Source organism: Heterodontus francisci, unplaced genomic scaffold (assembly GCF_036365525.1).
Source record: "Heterodontus francisci isolate sHetFra1 unplaced genomic scaffold, sHetFra1.hap1 HAP1_SCAFFOLD_747, whole genome shotgun sequence".
In the NCBI taxonomy this organism is placed as follows: Eukaryota; Metazoa; Chordata; class Chondrichthyes; order Heterodontiformes; family Heterodontidae; genus Heterodontus; species Heterodontus francisci.
Genome location: NW_027141982.1, coordinates 41,207 through 54,077, shown reverse-complemented (window position 1 = coordinate 54,077; position 12,871 = coordinate 41,207).

Below are 12,871 nucleotides of genomic sequence, written 5' to 3'. Positions count from 1 at the left end.
GTTCCACAGGGATCCGTGCTGGGACCACTGTTGTTTGTGATATACATTAATGATTTGGAGGAAAGTATAGGTGGACTGATTGGCAAGTTTGCAGACGACACTAAGATTGGTGGAGTAGCAGATAGTGAAGGGGACTGTCAGAGAATACAGCAGAATCTTGATAGATTTGAGAGTTGGGCAGAGAAATGGCAGATGGAGTTCAATCAGGGCAAATGCGGGGTGATGCATTTTGGAAGATCCAATTCAAGAGTGAACTATACAGTAAATGGAAAAGTCCTGGGGAAAATTGATATCCAGAGAGATGTGGGTGTTCAGGTCCACTGTTCCCTGAATGTGGCAGCGCAGGTAAATAGAGTGGCCAAGAAGGCACACGGCATGCTTTCCTTCATCGGACGGGGCATTGAGTACAAGAGTTGGCAGGTCATGTTACAGTTGTACAGGACTTTGTTTCGGCCACATTTGGAATACTGTGTCCAGTTCTGGTCGCCACATTATCAAAAGGATGTGGATGCTTTGGAGAGGGTGCAGAGGAGGGTCACCAGGAAGTTGCCTGGTATGGAGGGCTCTAGCTATGACGAGAGGTTGAGTAGATTAGGATTATTTTCATTAGAAAGACGGAGGTTGAGGGGGGACCTGATTGAGGTGTACAAAATCATGAGAGGTATAGACAGGGTGGATAGCAAGAGGCTTTTTCCCAGAGTGGGGGTTTCAATTACTAGAGGACACGAGTTCAAAGTGAAAGGGAAAAAGTTTAGGTGGGATATGCGTGGAAAGTTCTTTACGCAGAGGGTGGTGGGCACCTGGAACGCATTGCCAGCGGAGGTGGTAGATGCGGGCACGATGGAGTCTTTTAAGATTTATCTAGACAGATACATGAATGGGCAGGAAGAAAAGAGATACAGAACCTTTGAAAACAGGCGACATGTTTAGAGAGAGGATCTGGATCGGCGCAGGCTTGGAGGGCCGAAGGGCCTGTTCCTGTGTTGTAATTATCTTTGTTCTTTGTTCTTTTTGTCATAACTTTAGAGATGAAGGATTCAACGCAACTTATTCAGAGAATTTTTATTTGTAAATGAATGTTTGAACTTTATTTGATGTTCTTGTTTTATTTCTACATTAGGGTTTACTCACTCAAAATAATTTTTCAAACAGAAACCAGATTCATGTGACAAGCGTTTACATCGTTGGAAAATTTCCAATTAGCACAAGCTGCATGTCAATTCTTCCATTAAGCACCTGAAGATTACATAAAGTGTCCGATTGACACAAAAATACATTCCTCTAACTTACAGCAAACTATCAAACTCTCAGAAACAAAGAATCTCCCCTTCAGCAATGGCTCAGTACCTCCATCTGATGGTGTCCCTGCCTCACTGCAACTACTGCCCCTTCTCGTGATCTCCATCTACTGGTGTCCCTGCCTCACTGCAGTTACTGCACCCTCTCAAAATCTCCTTCTGCTGGTGTCCCTGTCTCCCTGCAGTTACAGCCCCATGTTACCATCTCCATGTGCTCGTGTCCCTATCTCACTGCAGTTACTGCCCCCTCTCACTATCTCCATGTGCTGGTCTCCCTGTCCCCCTGAAGATACTGCCCCTCTCACCATCTCCATCTGCTGGTGTCCTTATCTCACTGCAGTTACTGCCCCCTCACAAAATCTCCATCTGATGGTAGCCCTGTCTCACTGCAATTACTGGCCCCTCTCATCATCTCCATCTGCAGGTGTCCCTTTCTCCCTACAGTTGCAACCCCATGTCACCATCTCGATGTGCTGGTGTCCTTATCTCACTGCAGTTACTGCCCCTCTCACCATCTCCATCTGCTGATATTCCTTTCTCACTGCAGTTACTGCACCGCTCACCATCTCCATCTGCTGGTGTCCCTGTCTCACTGCAGTTACTGCACCGCCCCGCGCACCATCCCCATCTGCTGGTGTCCCTCTCTCACTGCAGTTACTGTTCTTCTCAGCAACTCCATCTGCTGCTGTCCCTGTCTCATTGCACTTACTGCACCCTCTCACCATCTCCATCTGCTAGGGTCCCTCTCTCATTGCATTTACAGCCGCTAAATGTATCTCCATCTGCTGGCGTCCCTGTCTCACTGCAGTTACTGCCCCCTATCATCATCTCCATCTGCTGCTGTCCCTGTCTCACTGCAGTTACTGCCTCCTCTCAAAACCTCCATCTGATGGTGGCCCTGTCTAACTGCAGTCACTGCCCCTCTCATGATCTCCATCTGCAGGTGTCCCTGTCTCCCTAATGTTGCAGCCCCATGTCACCATCTTGATGTGCTGGTATCCCTATATCACTGCAGTTACTGCCCCTCTTACCATCTCCATCTTCTGGTGGCCCTGTCTCACTGCAGTTACTTCCCCCTCCCACCATCTCCATCTGCTAGTGTCCCTGTCTCACTGCAGTTACAGCACCGCTCACCATCTCCATCTGCTGGTGTCCCTGTCTCACTGCAGTTACTGCACCGCCCCGATCACCATCTCCATCTGCTGGTGGCCCTCTCTCATTGCAGTTGCTGGTCCTCTCAGCAACTCCATCTGCTGCTGTCCCTCTCTCATTGCATTTACAGCCGCTAATTGCATCTCCATCTGCTTGTGTCCCTGTCTCACTGCATGTACTGCCCCCTCTCATCATCTCCATCTGCTGCTGTCCCTGTCTCACTGCAGTGACTGTCCTCCTCTCAAAATCTCCATCTGCTGGTGTCCCTGTCTCACTGCAGTTACTGTCGTCCTCTCAGCATCTCACTGTCATTGTGATTTTCAGCTTTGTCCATGTTGCTTTGGGTCCAGGTTGGGTTCAGTTGAAGTCCAGCTGAGCAGTTCAGTGTTGCATTTTTTGAGAAACAGTTCATAAATCTTCTGCAAAGCAAGTCGCGCCTCCATCATTGACATTAACAGCAAAATATAATCTCAGAATCAGATTAAAACAATTTCAGTGCTGTGAATATGAAATGTACTTTCAGTCCTTTGGGGACGATAGGGAATGGAATATGAAATGGATTTAGTTCCAGTGTTTGAAACCCTTCAGCTCTTTCTATGATTTCGCGAATTTAACAATGGGATTGAGAGGGTCTTTCACGGCCTTCTTCAGCTCCTGTCTGAATTTAGTCTGGGTCACAGTGTAAATGCACGTGTTTGTGCAGGAACGGAGAAGTTGCATCATCTTTGATGTTTGATCTGTGATAAAGATAGGGTCAGTGTCGGAGGACTTGCTCGGGTCACCCATAACGGTATAAAACTGCTGGATATACTGAACAGTAACAGAATTGATTTTCTCCAATTCTCCAACTGTGGGTCCTTGTGATTTTCTCCTTTGCTATGGCCCCTGAATCCCCTGCGAACTTTACTACTCAATGCAATACGTCTGACAGTCAGAACATTGAGCAGTGAAATCAGAAAGACCGGGACACAAGGGGTTAAAATGCGGTTCCACAATTCAAATGCGTACCATGTGGTGGAAGTATACAAGCTTGGTTTATAATCACAACCCATGGGAACATTATCAATAATGTAATCTTCTTCCCGTGTAAAGTACCAATGAAGAGATTGTAAACAACCCAGCACACTCACTGTTCCTACAACCACAGCCGCCGTTTTCTCGGTGCAATATTTTGTTATCAGCTTCTCACAACAAATGGCCACAAGTCGATCAAAGGTGAAAGTGATTGTGAGCCAGACAGAAACAACTGTGGTTGCATAAATCAGAAAGAGAATGAGACAACACACAGGAGTAATTCTCAGGAACAAATATGGAAAATAAATTACAACAATCCGGTACAATATGGGATCAGTGATAATGACCAGGAGATCAGCCACTGCCATTCCCACTAGGTAGACAGTGATACATTTGGAGAGACCGCACTTTCCTCGGTACAGGATCACAATCGCCACCAAGTTAACTGGAAGAGAGAGAAAAGGAAGCAGAGAAATTACTGATCAGACCTGGGGACAAATCAGCAGTTTGACAGGATCTGGGCTGAAATTTCCAGCATTGTTGCTGCACTGAGCAGTGAAAACTGATTCCTTGAACTGGGCAGTGCTTTTTCACAGTGAAATGTTTGAAACACAATTATTAATAATGAATTGGGAAATGGATACAGAAGGTGAATCAAGTCAGCACCAGATCTACTGGAATTACTGAGTGAGGATGCAATACCAGTGGGGAAATGAGACAGGGTTTTACAGAGATGGAACCCAACAGGTTAAATGGGAACTTGGATGCAGACTGTTGTTTGGGGAGAGCGGGATGTGTAATGGCTTAGTTGCTCTGGGTTTACAGAACCGACAGTGACTGTTACCAAATGGGAAAAGGCTGAAAACTGCAGCGCTGTGTTTGAGAGCTGGTATCAGGCATGATCCGGAAGAGTGGAGCAGGCTCGAAGGGTTGACTGGCCTCCACCTCCTGCTATGCTCCTGTATTCCTATCAGGTTGTCAGAAGCAGCTTGAGGTGGAACCAGTGAGTCAGATTGGGAGAGAGAAAAGGCCTGTCGGAGCAGGAGGGGGTGAGTGGAGCACATGGTTTGGAAAAGTGGATAAAATGAAGCAATGGATGAGGAGACTGATAATTCATTACAGTAAGAGGGTTGGACCAGGGTTTCACAATGAGCAGAAGAAAATGGTGGAGGAGAATTATATGCAATTGCTGATGGAATGGCTGGATGTAGCAGAAATATTGGGGGATGATGTATTGAAAGTAAAGGCTGGTGGACTGGAAGGTGAGGGTAAGGGGAACCTTATCATGGTTCTGGCTAGGTGGAGAAGATCTAAAGGCAATAACGTGGAAATAGGATGGACATGGTAGACGGCCCTTTTAACCACAGTGGAGGTGAATTCTCGGCTTCGGAATAATGAAAAAGTTCGGAAGCAATGTTATGGAATGTAACATCATCAGAACAGATCAAATGTAGGTGGGGAAAATGGGAAAATGCAACAGAATCTTTCCAGAAACGGGGTTGGAGGAAATACAATAAAGGCAGCTGTGGGAATCGAGACGTCAGGAGAAAGCCGAATTGGATCATCAACTCCGCACTTCTGGCTGAAGATTGTTGCAAATGCTTCAGCCTTATCTTCCACACTGATGTGCTGGGCTCCCACATCATTGCGGATAGGGATATTTGTGGAGCCAGCCCCACCAGTTAGTTGTTTAATTGCCACCACCATTCACGGCTCGATGTGTCTTGACTGCAGAGCTTATATCTGATACATTGGTTGTGGGTTCGCTTAGCTCTGTCTATTGCATGCTGCTTATGCAGTTTGACACGCAAGTAGTCCTGTGTTGAAGCTTCACCAGGTTGACACCTCATTTTGAGGTATGTCTGGTGCTGCTCCTGGCATGCCAGCCTGCACTCTTCATTAAATCAGGTTTGGTCTTCTTGCATAATGGTCATGGTAGAGTGGGCTTATGCCAGGCCAAAAGTTACAAACCGTGGTTGTGTACAATTCTCCTGCTGCTGATGGCCCAAAGCGCCTCATGGATGCCCAGTTTTGCATTGTTAGATCTGATCGAAATCTATCCCATTTAGTACAGTGGTAGTGTCACACAACACGATGGAGAATATCCCCATGTGGAGGTGGGACTTCGTCTCTACAAGGACTATGCGGTGGTCACTACTACCAATACTGTCACGGACAGATGCATCTGAGGCAGGCAGGTGAGGACGAGGTCAAGTATGTTTTTTTCCCTATTGTTGGTTCCCTCACTGTCTGCCACATATGCAGTCTAGCAGCTATTTCCTTTAGAACTCGGACATCTCGGTGAGTAGTGGTGCTACAGAGCCACACATGGGTGATAGACATTGAAGACCCCCACCCAGAGTACATTCTCTGTCCTTGCCACCCTCAGTCCTTCCTCAAAGTGATGCTTAGCATGGCGGAGTGCTGACTCATCAGCTGAGGGAGGGTGGTGTTAGTTATCAGCAGGAGGTTTCCTTGCCCATGTTTGACTTCATGCCATGAGGCATCATGGGGTCCGGAGTCGATGTTGAGGACTCCCAGGGCAGCCCCTCCCGACTGTCTACCACTTTGCCACCACTGCTGCGGGCTCTGTCCGGCCAATGGGACAGGGCATACCTGGGGATCGTGATGGGAGTGTCTGGGACATTGTCTGGAAGTCATGATTCCGTGAGTATGACTATGTCAGTCTGTTGCTTGACGAGTCTGTTGAATTTTACTTCCACCTTCTTCTGTGGTGGTATTCGAACACATGTCCCCAGGGCAATACACTGGATCTCTGCGTTGCCAGCCCAGTGACAATACCACTATGCCACCGCATCCCCGTGTTGCTTAAATGTCATGAGGTTTTCTGCCTCGACCAACCTTTCAGGCAGTGAGTTCCAAACCTGCACCATGAAAGGTGTAAAAATGCTGAGGCGCCATAACCTATAGGGCTAAGTACCAAGAGCTGACAAGTGGGATTAAGGTGGTTTGTTCTTTCAATGTGAATGACGATAAAATGGATTGAATGGTCCTTGTCCACGCCTTGAATTTTAATGATGCGATAATTGTGTGCTGTATTAGTTTACAGTACTGTGATAATTTCAGAAGCTGAATTACTTAGAGGAACTATGTTAGTTTGGCGTACTGTCATAGCTTGAGTTGCATTATTAGTGTGAGGAGCTGTATTTCTGAGAGTACATATCATTGTGACATGATTTATTAGTTTCATTTTATCTATAATTTTGAGTTGTTCATTTGAGGAGTGTGTCAGGTGGAGTTGATGCATCAGTTGGAGGGGCTGTATCAGTTTGTTTTTTCTCTCATTTATGTGGATGTGGGCTTCGCTAGCCAGGCCAGCAGTAATTGGACATCCCGAATTGCCCTTGAGAAGGCGGTGGTCAGCCAATTTCTTGAACCTCTGCAGGCCATCTGAGGTAGGTACACCCACAGTGCTTTTAGGAAGGCAGTTCCAGGAATTGGACCCAGCGACAGTAAAGGACTGGCGATATTGTTCCAAGTCAGGATGGTATGTGGCTTTGAGGGGAACTTGCAGGTGGTGATGTTCAATGCATCTGCTGTCCATGTCCTTCTCGGTGGTGGAGGTCACGGGTTTGGAACGTTCTGTCTCAGGAGCCTTGGTGCGTTGCTGCAGTGCATCTTGTAGATGGGGCACACCGCTGACACTGTGCATCGGTGGTGGAGGGAGTGAATTTTCGTGGATGGATTTCCAATCAAGCGGGCTGCTTTGTCCTGGATGGTGTTGAACTTCTTGAGTTGTTGTAGGAGCAGTTTTACTTATTTTATTATTCATTCATAGGATGTGGGTTTCGTTGGCAAGGCCAGCATTTGATCCCCATCCCTTGAGAGCAGAGGAACTTGCTAAGCTATTTCACAGAGCTGTTGCGAGTTAACAACATTACTGTGGATCAGAAGTCTCATGTAGTCCAGGCCGGGTAAATACAGCAGATTTCCTTCCCGAAAGGACGTTAGTGAACCGGATCAATTTTTACGACAATCAATGAATAGTTTCATGGCACCATTACAGGGAATAGGTTTCAAAGGCAGATATTTATTAATTTATTGAATGTATGAATTAATTGCTTTTAAATTCCAGCGGCTTCATTTAAAGCATTGCAATAATTTGAGAGGCTGTCCCAGATTGTGATGTTGAATTAATTTCAGATGTTGTGCCAGATGAATCCTGTAACGCAGAGTCAAAAAAGAAATCTGTTTAATTACTTAAATGAATGTCTAAAGTTGAAGAGGATATCAGCAGCACAGACTGCAGTACAACAGCCCTGAGAAGGATACTCTTAACTTTTGAAGTTTAATTACCGAATGTTCATCAGTGAAACAACATGAGATTTAAAGATGGGACTGATGATGTTGGGAAGACCAACCTTCTTTCTGGAAGAATAAAGTTTCTACATTGTGCTTGCTAATTAATTTGATATGGAATGTGAAATTCATTCTCAGGACTAAATATTTTCTATTACCAACCGGAATGAACTTGCTGTTGCAATCCTTTTGTTTAATTTATTTTTTTACAGTTGAATGATGTTGCAACCTTAATATCCCCGAGGAGATCCTGCTGGGTATAAATTACAGGCTCTAGGAATGTATCACTTCAGACTTCAATGCTAAGAGATTGCCTGCAGCATGAAGGGACAGATCGCTTCACACAGAAAATGCGTCTTCTAATTCAATTTGTGACGAAAATATATTACATGATCCTCGCCCTCATTGGTGTTCCTGGTAAGTGACTATAACTATTGAAATTGTGTAAATCGGTGTGTGAGCTGGTCTCTGGTTTTACTCGGTGACTGATTATGTCACACGCTGATCTAGTGTTCACCATTCTATAGACAAACGATCAGTGATTTCATTTCAATGAAGAGGAAAACAGAATGTTCACTGCTGTTACATTCTTTTTCCTATCGAAATAAATATTACTTTTTAAGTTTCATGGCCAAGTCAAATTATCAAATGTAGTGCAATGACATGACGTCAGTGCCGTCAGCAGTCGAGGAGATTTGTACAGAAGTATCTGCTACTGTAGAATTGTAATAAAAGTGTGTCTCTAACAGGAGTGGAACGCCTGACCCAAATGTTCGAGTATTACTGGGGGTATCTGTTGGCGGAGAGCTGTACCGAGTGTGGGTCACTAACGGGAGTGGAACATCTGATGCCTGTGATCGTGTATTACTGGGAGTATGTGTTACTGCAGAATTGTACAGAATTGTCGGTTGTAGCAGTGAAGTGGAGTTGACCCCACAGAGAGATCAGCTATGATCTTATAGAATGGTGGAGCAGGATCGAGGGGCAGAATAACCTAAACCCTGCTCCTACTTTGTATAGTCACATGTTCGAATACCTGATACCAATGGCTAGGTATTATTGGGTGTAATATGGAAACCAGAACTGTATACAGTACGCTAAGTGTTGAATAATAAAGTTTCCATATGAGTTTAATATCCGGTGTTTACTATTGTGATTCGATTCTTCTAGGAATGTGCTCCAGTCCTTTGTTTATATTTGTATGACCTTGTTGACCCGTGTTGCTACTTCAAACGATTTGGGAATCTGTCCTCCTGAACACCTTTCCCGATCAGACGCTTATTTTGCAAGGAGTATTTGGGAAGCCCATTCTTCTGATCAACATTCACATTTAGCAATAATTAAATTAATTTTCCATTTAAATGTCCGCGCTGCAAGTTTATCAATTATCATTGTTAATATCTTCAGATATTTTGTTGCATTCTTCCACAATTAACTGCGTTCTCAATTTGAATTTGCATGCAACTTTTGAAAGCGTGTATCGGCTTCCCGAGTTCATATCGTTTATGTAACTGGTGAATGACAATGTTCCCAGCACTGATCCTTGCGGAACTTCCCGCTAATCTGAGGAAATGCCTTTCACTCCGACTCTCTGTTTTCTGTTTCTGTAACCAGCTTTCTGTCCTTTTTACTGCTTGCCCCGTAACTCCACTTGGTCTGAGATTATTCATGTGTCTGCTGCGTGGCCCCTTCTCGAATGCCTTTCGAAAATTAATGCATTTTATATCTGATATATTGCTTTTATCTACTCTTTCTGATATTATTCAAATAATTCAATACGATTGATCAAGTTTAACTTTCCTTTTGAAATATGTACTGACTACTCTGTAATATATTATGCGCCTCTGGAACTTTTTCTTTTACATCTTTGAATAAGTATTCCATCATCTTCCCTACCACTGACGTTATGCTAACTGGTCTACACTTCCTTAACTTGTTAGATCTTCTTCTTTAAATATAAGAATCACATTAGCTGTCTGTCAGTCATCTAGCACTCTTCCCTGTTTTAATAATTATTAATGCACAGATAATTGCGCCTCTGCTATCTCTTTCCGATCGCTTTGAGCATGTACAGATGCAATCCATCTGAACCAGAATTTGCACTCTTTTTGCTTACTTCATTAAATAGCTCTCCAATTTCTACCTTCACTATCCGGATATTTTTTCTACTTTTTTTGAATGCATTCGCTATTATTTGACAGTTCAGATTGTCCCATCAGAGATCTCTCTCCCTTCTTCAAGTTCTGAATCGTAATCCACTGGGTCATGCTGTGCCGGCTGTCCTGCAAGACTTCCTTCCTTCGGCGTTCGGAGCTGCACTCCAAAAGTGCATTTACATTTCTGTCCATGTCAGTCAGTCCCTCTCTGGTCCAAAGTCCAGCAAACCCGAGCTGTCCTTATACTCAAAATGGATGGGAAATTGCCTGACAGACAGAATGAGGTCCCTTGCTGGCCTTTTCCTCTCCACTATCTCCTGCTGGCAAATTTTGAGGGCCAATTTGGAATTAGTTTGTTTTATTTCATTCTCTCGCCAATCGCTCTATAACCCTGCTCTTTCTCATCACTTCTGCACTGGCAATGAAAATACCCGCAGGATCCTAATCCTGACCCCAGTGCAGGGACACTGTTGTTAAAGGTAGCTGTTTAGACCTCCGTTGTAAAAAAAAAGGGATATTCCACAATTAAATTGTTTCACTATGGGGGCTGTCTGGGATCCTAGCTATAATGTCTCTGTGTAGTATATGTCAATTATTCTTTGATCCAATCCTACTCAGCTCCCCTCCTACACACTTTTTTCCAATGCCTTGATGACTGTTCTGGTGCTATTTCCTTCTTTTGCATTGAGCTGTAGAGTTGCTTCGAATGTCCACCACTATGTGGCCTTCACAGGGCTCTCATTGACATTCCATTTACCTTCCTTGACCTCTTTACCTCCATTTCAGAAAATTGGCTATCTACCAATATATATGACGAACCCACCGGCTCCTGCAGCTAATTTGATTATACTTCTCCCACCCCACTTCTTATAAACAATCGGTTCTATTCTGCCAGTTTTGCCAATACCCTTCCATCTGTTCCCATGGTGCCCTTCTTCCACACCAGTGCTCCAGAAATTTATTCATTTACCCTCAGCCAAGAAATCCGCTCTGCTGTGGTTAACAGGGCCCTCGACCATTTTCATCCCATTTCCCATGTTACTGCATTCCTGACAGAACCATATAAGGATCTCCTTGTCCTCACCTTCTACCCCTCAAGTCTCCAATATTTCGGCCAAATGCAACTAATTCCAACACCAACCATATATTCTGCTCCTTCCCGTCTCCCCTACTCTTTGTGACACCGTGTTTCACTCCTCAATTACCCCAAATGATCTGGATGAATCGCAAAAAGTTAGTATGCAGGTACAGCACGTAATTAGGAAAGCTAATAGAATATTATCGTTGATCACGAGTGGAATTGAATCCAAATGTTGGAAGGATGGCTACAGATATACAGAGCATTGGTGAGACCACATCTGGAGTATTGTGTTCAGTACTGGTCTCCTTATTTAAGGAAGGATGTAAATGCGTTGGAGGCAGTGCAGAGAAAGTTTGCTGCACTAGCTCGATTGGGCGGTCTGTCTTACGAGGAAAGATTGGACAGGCTAGCTTGTATCCGCTTGAATTTAGAAGAGTAAGAGGCGATTACAGTGGAACATATAAGATCCTGGGGGCGTCGTAACAGGATGGATGTGGAAAGGATATTTCCCGTTGTGGGAGAATCTAGAACTCGGGGTCACTCTATAAAAATAAGGGGTCGCCCATGTAAGACAGAGATGAGGAGAAATGTTTTTCTCTTAGAGGGTGGTTAGTCTTTTGAATTCTCTTCCTCAAAAGGTGGTGGAAGCATAGTCTTTGAATATTTTGAAGGCAGAGGTTGATAGATACTTGATAAGCAAGTGAGTTGAAAGTTATTGGAGTAGGTGGAAATGTGGAGTATGAACTTATTGAATGGCGGAGCAGGCTCGAAGGCCTGAGAGGCCTACTCCTGCTCCTAATTTGTATGTTAACATGAATGTTCGTATGCCCAGTACCTTCCTGTGAAAGTGCAGGAGATGTAACATCTGCCCGTTCACCTCCTCCTTCCCCACTGGCCAAGGCGCCAAACACTCATTCCAGGTGAAGCACTGATTTTCTGCACCTCTTGCTATTTAGCAACTGTAATTGTTGTTCACGATTGTGTCTCCTGGACATTTGGAGAGCAGCAAACACAGATTGAATGATTGCTTTGCTGGAATCCTCTGTTCAGACTGCGAGTGCGATCCTGAACGTTCAGTCACTGATCAGTTTAATTCGACATCGCACTCCCATTCTGACTCCTCTATCCTCAAGTTTCTACATTCTTCTACTGAAACTAAATGAGGAACAGTGCTGATTTTTTTTTAAATTGGGCGTTTCACTGACTGTAAAACTCACCCTTTAGATTAAAAAAAAATCAGATTACAACCATTGCTCCCACTTTCTCGAACGGTCTGTGCTGGTATTGAATTATGGGAGTTCAGCTGGTGCTTGGAGTGGGAATCCTTTATTGCTACACAGCTGGCAGTCTGGTCCACACGCCTTGGGTCTACTACCATACTCTGTCAATTTTCCAGGCTACTGGAGCCTTTTCCTCTTTTCCAGATTTTCCATTCTCCCCTCTGGCTCTGTTATTCTGTTGTAACCAGTTGTACCTCCTGTGTATCTTTATTTTCCCCTTTCGCCTTGAAGTATAATCCCTTTTAGCATTGACTCACCCTTGCCCTGCATCAGATCACAAACTCTCCCCATTGTTCTTTCTTCCCCCAAGCAGCACTTTTCAATGGCTCTATCATTGCATTAAAAATGGTAATCTTTAATATCGACCGGTTCTGATGAAAACTTATCAACCTGAAGCTTTAACTTTGTTCCTCTCTCCACAGATGCTGTCTGACCTGCTTAGTGTTTTCAACATTTCTTATTTTTATCCGATTCAAAGTAGTTACAGTATTTTGATTTTTTTTCTGCAATGCTTTGGCTTGGATATTAACAGGGGAACCTAGGTCAGGAGAGGTGTCACAGAGTTTTAAC